The sequence below is a fragment of the Oculina patagonica genome, unplaced genomic scaffold (assembly GCF_052425735.1).
Source record: "Oculina patagonica isolate OP01 unplaced genomic scaffold, crgOcupat unplaced173, whole genome shotgun sequence".
Taxonomy (NCBI): Eukaryota; Metazoa; Cnidaria; class Anthozoa; order Scleractinia; family Oculinidae; genus Oculina; species Oculina patagonica.
The window spans coordinates 6,648-14,159 of NW_027557771.1; the positions used below are offsets into that span (position 1 = coordinate 6,648).

General features: G+C 38.5%; 1 long non-coding RNA gene across 1 annotated transcript; it reads right to left on the reverse strand.

The window, feature by feature from the left end:
- Positions 1-2,872: 2,872 nt before the first annotated feature.
- Positions 2,873-6,141, reverse strand: LOC144640052 (uncharacterized). The gene is made up of 3 exons (XR_013568274.1): positions 5,988-6,141; positions 5,369-5,470; positions 2,873-2,937 (listed from the first exon to the last, which is right to left on the reverse strand). It is a non-coding gene; the product is annotated as an uncharacterized LOC144640052 (long non-coding RNA).
- Between the last annotated feature and the right edge of the window lie 1,371 nt (positions 6,142-7,512).

The window sequence follows — 7,512 nt, forward strand, 5'->3', positions numbered from 1 at the left end:
GATATTTGGCGAATTCGAAACCCCGCTCGTAGGAGTTTTACTTGGAGACAAAAATCTCCCTTTATCCAAAGACGACTAGACTACTGGTTCATCAGTGACCAATTGCAAGATGACGTAGCCACAGTCGACATTGTGCCTGCTATTAAAACCGACCACTCAGCGGTCGTTCTTGTAATAGATAGCATAGGCGAACAAAAACACGGCCCGTCCTTTTGGAAACTAAATAATAGCCTTCTAGAGGACAATAAATATGTCCTTATGATGCGTGAAAAGTTTCGAGAATGGAAGGCGGAAATTGAGTTCTGCAACGACCCGAGAATAGTGTGGGATTGGATTAAACACAAGGCTCGCCAAGAAACTATCTCTTTTAGTAAGCAAAGAGCTCGCCAGAGAAGAGACACCATAAAAATAATTGAGACCAAATTAAGGAAATGCGATGAAGCAGTAGCTGCGTCTCCAACAAGAGAAAATATTGAGAATTTAGAAAGGGTAAAATTGGAATACGAAAACGAATACAATTACATCATAACAGGCTCAATTATTCGTTCACGTGCCACATGGTACGAGAAAGGTGAAAGGAATACAAAGTATTTCTTGAACCTAGAAAACAATAAAAAGAAAAAGAGCTCTGTAAGAAAGCTGTTACGGAAAAATGGAAAAGAGACCACAGACCCCAACACAATTGCGGACGAAATTTTTTTCTTTCTATTCTGACCTATATGCTGAAAAAGCTGACGATACTGTCGACCTGTCGACATGCCCTTTCCTAAACTCTGCGTACATTCCCAAATTATCACCGGAAATGCGCGACACGTGCGAGGGCGAACTAACGTATGCCGAGTGTTTTAATGTTCTCTCTTCTTTTAAAAACAACAAAACGCCAGGAAACGATGGTTTGTCTGTGGAATTTTATAAAGTGTTTTGGCCTGAAATCGGGCGGAACTTGGTGGATTCCCTAAACTTTTCCTACCGTCATGGTGAACTCTCTACAACTCAGAAAGAAGCTGTAATCACTCTTATTGAGAAGAAAAACCGAGATAGGAGGCTGATTAAGAACTGGAGGCCAATCTCCTTAGTGAACGTCGACGTCAAGATCGGCTCAAAGGCGATCTCTAAAAGACTGGAGAAAGTCCTCCCCCACATTATTCACTATGATCAAAACGCATTCGTCAAGGGTCGGACTATTTTTGATGCAGTCCGTACTATCAATGATGTTATTGATTTCACAAAACTAAAAAGCTACAGAGGTATTCTGACTGCTATAGACTTTGAAAAAGCTTTTGATTCGCTTAATTGGGACTTTCTTTTAAAATCTTTAGAAACCTTTGGCTTCGGAAAATCTTTTATTGCCTGGATAAAAACATTTTATAATAACACATCGAGTTGTGTAATCAATAACGGTTTTGTCACTTCCTCCTTTCAACTCAAGCGGGGTGTTCGCCAGGGAGACCCACTTTCCCCATTTCTTTTTATTATCGCTCTTGAGACCTTGGCAGTCAACATCCGCAATAATAAACAGATAAAGGGTATATCCGTCGATGGAAACGAATTAAAACTAACAATTTTTGCGGACGATATGACATCGTTTGTTCGTGACAGAGCCTCTTTCTTTGTTCTCATGAACACTGTCAAGCTTTTCGGCAGATACGCTGGTTTAAAAATGAACCACGAAAAAACTGAAATCCTTCCACTAGGTAATATGGTGCTACACCCCCAGGATTTCGGTGTGGAAGAGATTAAAGACGTTGTTAAGATTCTCGGTGTCTGTTTTACTAACGACCACCTATTGTTTGATAAAAGAAACTTCGAGTCAATTGAAAAAAGTGTCAAAGAATTTCTGCAAGGTTGGAGTTGGAGAGGCCTCACAATTATCGGCAGAATACAAGTAATCAAATCGTTCGTTATTCCAAAAATCCTATACCGCGCAGCTTTGGTTTCTTGTAAAAAAGATTTTATTAAAAAACTAAATTCGCTCATCTACACGTTCGTATGGAAAGGTAAAGATAAAATAAAACGAACGGCGCTTATTAATCCAGTTGAGAAAGGAGGTCTAAACATGCCTGATATCGGGTCAATGATCTCTGCACAGAGAATAATATGTATAAAAAGATATTTAGATCCGTACACCGCAGGCTGGAAATTTTTTTTAGATACGTATCTTAAAAGGGTGGGAGGCAAATTCCTATTTCATTGCAATTTTGACTTTGAAAGGCTATCGGTAGTTACTCCGATCTTCTATAAGGAATGTCTAATCCTATGGTCCTCTATGAATAAAACAGATCCCTCTACACTGGAAGAAATTTCTAATGAAGTAATATGGAACAACAAGTACATCTGTATTGAAGGTAAATCTGTCTTCAGCGCCAAAATACGTGAACATGGTTTATATAAAGTTGGCGAGCTCTACGACTGTGCGGGGGAGCTTGTGTTTAAAAAAGAACCTTTGCGATCGGCTCTTTCACCCATAGACACTTTCTTACTGTTCAGTATATACAAGGCTCTTCCATTACATTGGCGAAATACTTTATACGCAAACAGAGGTCTTATACCTTTTCACACACATCCACTAAATCTCTCCACTTTTCATATCAAAATTAACAACGAAGAAAACGAAGTAGAAAAATTGCAATCAAAATCTTTGTATAGCAGCCTGATCTCTAAAATTGTACATGCGCCCACTGCCATAAAGAAATACGAAGATCTTTTTAATACCGAGTCTTTTCAATTAAACTGGAAAGACATATTCCTTTTACCATTCCAAGTAACCTTGAGTACAAAACTACGCGAATTTCAGTACAAAATATTAAATAGGATTCTCTACACAAACAAGTCGCTTCATAAATTCAAAATAGTCGACTCCCCATTATGTTACCTATGTAAAGCGGACATAGAAACTATAGAACACTTCTTTTTCTATTGTCCACGAGTTAGGATGTTCTGGAATGAAGTTGTGAACTTGTTTAGAGACCAATTAAAAGTCTCTAAGGACTTCGAGATCACAGATGTTTTATTTGGAATAAGTAATAAAGAAACTCACAGTTCTTTGATGAACTATATCATTCTTGAAGGCAAATATCTCCTGTATCTTTTCAAATTAAATGACAAATTTTTATCACCAAGACTTTTATTAGAACGTATTAAGAATACTTACAAACTGGAACGTTTCATTGCGAGAGAGAACAATAATCTAAATTACCATTTTACGAAGTGGGAGCCTCTGCTCCCTCTATTATCACCTTAGGTTTAATGTCTAATTAAATCCTTTTTAATTGTCACCCTTTCTTTTTCTTTTTCTTATTCTTATTGTAGTAAATTAACCAAAAATTACCTGTATCTGTACCCGCTGTCGGAGGCAGTTTGTTTGTTTTTGTTTTTGTTTTTTTGTTTTTTATTTGGTCCTTTCAATTTGTACTAAGTTTAAGTCACGTTGTGCAAGGCTTGTTTAATATTGTAATTCGTTTGTGTCTGTAGCATTGTCATTAGGTTCTTGTATGTATTATTGTCATTGTAATTTCTAAAAAAAAAAATAAAATACAAAAAAAAAAAAAAAAGAAGGAGAGCTTGTTTACAGGCTAGACTACACAGCGGAATATATATTTTTAACTGACATTCACGGGAGACGGATCCAACGACGCCATCTAAGGCTTTGTGTACAGCCAACTCTCTCTGAAACGGGTACCTTCGGGACCGGCTCCAACTCAGTTCGTCTAAAAGAGATCTCCGTCTTATAGGGATTTTAACGTCGTTTCAAATTTTCCACTGAAGAAGGGACAAGAATTTGAACAAGGGTAAGAACTGGATAAAAAATATGAAACAAAGCGAAGCAACGCAACAGAAGAACTTTCCACCCGGATTTCATGCAACCATTTAACAACTCTCTCGAACGGTGGCTAACTGAAGTGAAACTTTATTACAAGTTCAGCCCAAAAGTTCTTCATTGAGAGCTTATGTTAAAATGATAAAAATAGTGCCTCGACCAATATTTCGAAAAGGAGGGTGCTATCTGGTCACGGTGGTTGTCGATTTCATGTGCCGGAAGTTACTCAAGTGTGAATTAATTATCTGCATACCGCAGGACAAAGGGCCGACAAATCTCAAATGGCGGTTTTCGAAACGAAGATTCGCCGGCCGTATCGATTTATCTACCACTGCTGCTAAGCTTTAAGTTGATTTAAAGCAAAGTACTTCGTATTCCTGTTTACACTGATCAGTTAAGACTCAGGACTGTTTTCAAGAATGCATGGAAAAGAACTGTCACTTCAATACGTGGAAATCAGTTACAAATGGCGCGTCAAGAAAATTGGATAACAGCTTCGCCGAGGGCTTAGGTTTTGTCGTAAATGAGGAAAACAGGATTTACAACATATCAGCGAACACCACGGTAAGCAAGTCTATGTTTTTATTTTACTCAGTTGAAGTTCACATGGGGAAAATTAACCTTTGCGTGGAATGTTTACATAATGTTGATAAGATCAACAATGTCACGGTCGGTTAAATTAACGAATTTTAAGCAACTTTGAGATCTGAAAGCATCGCACTAAATCATTTCTCCAGGAAATCCTTTTAGTATCGAAAAGAACAATCATTTATCTGTCTAATACCAAATTTTCGGCCATTTATTTCGCTTCGCTCATACTTAAATAAAGCGATAAGTTTGACCTATTTTGAATTAAATCAAAAGTGTGTCGAATAAACTTAATTATATTTTGTAAATAAAAGGACTTTAAGAGCAGAAATTGCTTTCGACGTACTAATTTGATGTTATTCTTCGATATTAAATAGGTATTTTTCTTCCAGAGTGCTTTATTTTTCGACGCGAAGCTAACAAACTCGGCATAAATTTTGAGCTCCGAAAGCGTCAATTTTGCTGGATTTTAGAATTATCGATTTTCTCGAAAACAAATCGATATTTAGCCAAACAAAGTATACTGTGATTTATTTTATATTAAGGCCTACCCATGGTAAGAGTATGAGCGAAATCCATTTAAGGACTCTTACCGACATATGTTTGACCGTAGGAAACCTGTGCTCTTAAGGCGTTAATTTGAGGTGTAATATGCTTTAGGTATGATGGCAAGATACATTCATGTCACAAATAATGATTAAAAACTCTTGTTTAATAAACATTGTGCTCGAATAAACTGCACCATTCAAATAAACGCCGGATCCACGGAGCCAAGTTTTAAATAAACGCCGGGGGCGTTTAATTGAGAAAATACGGTATTTACTAAGTCGCGAAGGAGCGAGACAAATACTCCCCGCTTATTTTATAATTGTTTTAGTATATCCGCCCGATAATTGTTTTAGCTTATATCAAACCATTGAAACAGCCTGCCACCCCCCCCCCCCCCAACGTCTATGTTCTCACCAGGCTCACATCCTCTCTTGCCCAGTACAAGTTCTTCTTTGCAGGTGCACTGTTTATTCTCGCACTTGGAATAGGCCGGGCAGTGTGAGGTTTTCCAGCAAGCTACAAAAGAACAAAAGAAAATGTAAGTAAAACTTTATTACTGTGAATCAAGGCGTATCTTTCTCTCGTATATATCTTTCTCCAGTTTCTTACTTTCTTCTCAGTTACAGTCGTCTTAAGTCGCTTCTAGCCATGATGAGCAACTGTATTCGACATTATGCTAATAAGCTCGTTGCTACCTCGTCCCCAGGCGTACTCCTCCTTGGTCGCACACGGTTCGCTTGGCGTTTTGGGACTGACGTGCACGGTTCGCTTGGCGTTGTGGGCCTGATGCGGACGGGAAAAGGGACGCGCTCCGCGGCTCGCTTTACCTAACCATCAACCTCCGCGCTCCCTATTTCCCCGCCTTACCGCCTCAACCGTCCGGCCGATCGGCACCTGGATACGAGGCAGAGCTCGTTTACCAATCAGCGCTTCTGGCCAGGAGCACCGCCAGGAGCTATTCGGTCTGTAAGCTGGAACCAATAAGATCAGCATGCATTGTAACACAAGGAATATTGAACACTAGTTCACTCACCTACACACTTTCCATCCTTGTCTTTCACAAAGCCAACTTTGCATTCGCATTTTTGATCTTTAGGTAACAAAGGATCGATCATGCAAAATGCGTTACTGCCGCATTTTTTTGGACATGGCTTTGCCTCTGATGAAAAGACATAAATCTGTTAGATTGAGCTTCAAAATTTGTTAAGAGGCTGGCCAGTTCAACAGGTCAGAAACAAACAATAATTGAAAATTGCAGCTACAAAGTGCGTCACTGGAAGGTGGTGTATGACGGTGTAAGTTTTTAAGGTATAAAGAATGAGGAATGTCTTACTGAAAGACGTAATGTTTCCTTTTGTGATTTTGTTTCTCAGCTTAGCAGTCAAGGAAATGAGTACCAGTTGACTTTGAACTCTGTTTCTCGAGAGCGGGATTCCCCATCGATTTTGATTTTCTTCGTCTTTTTTTTTTTTAATCTTCATAATTGGGCAATAATACTTAAAAGACAATACAGTGGGTCGCACTTTGGGCATGCGCAATCATTTAAAGGAGCTTTGTCACGGAATTTAACAGATTTTTGAACAGCCAAAATAATAGTAAACTGAAATTGAAGAAGCAGAGACCGATACAACGTAGAATGAGAGAGTTAGTCTTGTACTATATTTCGGCTGGCCAAACCAGCCTTCTTCAGGTACAAGGCTGGTTTGGCCAGCCGAAATATAGTACAAGACTAACTCTCTCATTCTACGTTGTATCGGTCTCTGCTTCTTCAATTTCAGTTTTCTATGTGTCAAACCGATTAGATCACTCAGTTGATCCAACGTATACCGGTAGGAGATCGTACACGGTTTGCTTGCTTGAACTTTTAAAATAATAGTCCCTTTTTATTCAAAAATTGCTTTATTAGAGCACCGAAACTGTTAATGAGCTTCTTTTTCGCTGCAGATAGCTCGGATTGAAATGGATTGCAAATTAAAAAAAATTGTAATTTAGGCTTTACATTTCAAGTTTTTCCGCTGGTCTTAAAAAAAAAATCGATATCTATAGCCGTGGCGTGATTTTATTTCTAACCGCAAATTAAGGTTATATATTCCTTAAGATGTTCAACTATAATGTTTCTTTATGGGTTAAGTTGCCTGCCAATAATTTCAGAACAGTTAAGACTAAAAAGATCTGCGAAATCCCCGTGACGCAGCTCCGCTCATAATCGACCATCGACGACCTCTAAATAATTATCCTGCGAAATTGCGCGGAATATCACCTGATATTCTGCAAGATCAAGAAGGATAATTGTTTTATTATTCAACAACTTGTCAACGAAACAAATTTTGCAGCTTGGAAAATTGTGGTTATGTAGCGCTTTGCAAGACTTTGAGCAAATTCTTTCAACCAACATACATCGCAGGATATCTGTTATGTACGGATGATGGATAACAATAATATTCTGACCAAAGATGGGCACCGCGCGTATTTGTTGAATAATAACAACTCAGCTGTGTTCTATTGGAAATCCGCGAATCTGATTGGTTCTCCCACTGTTTTCTATTCGCCGATAGAAA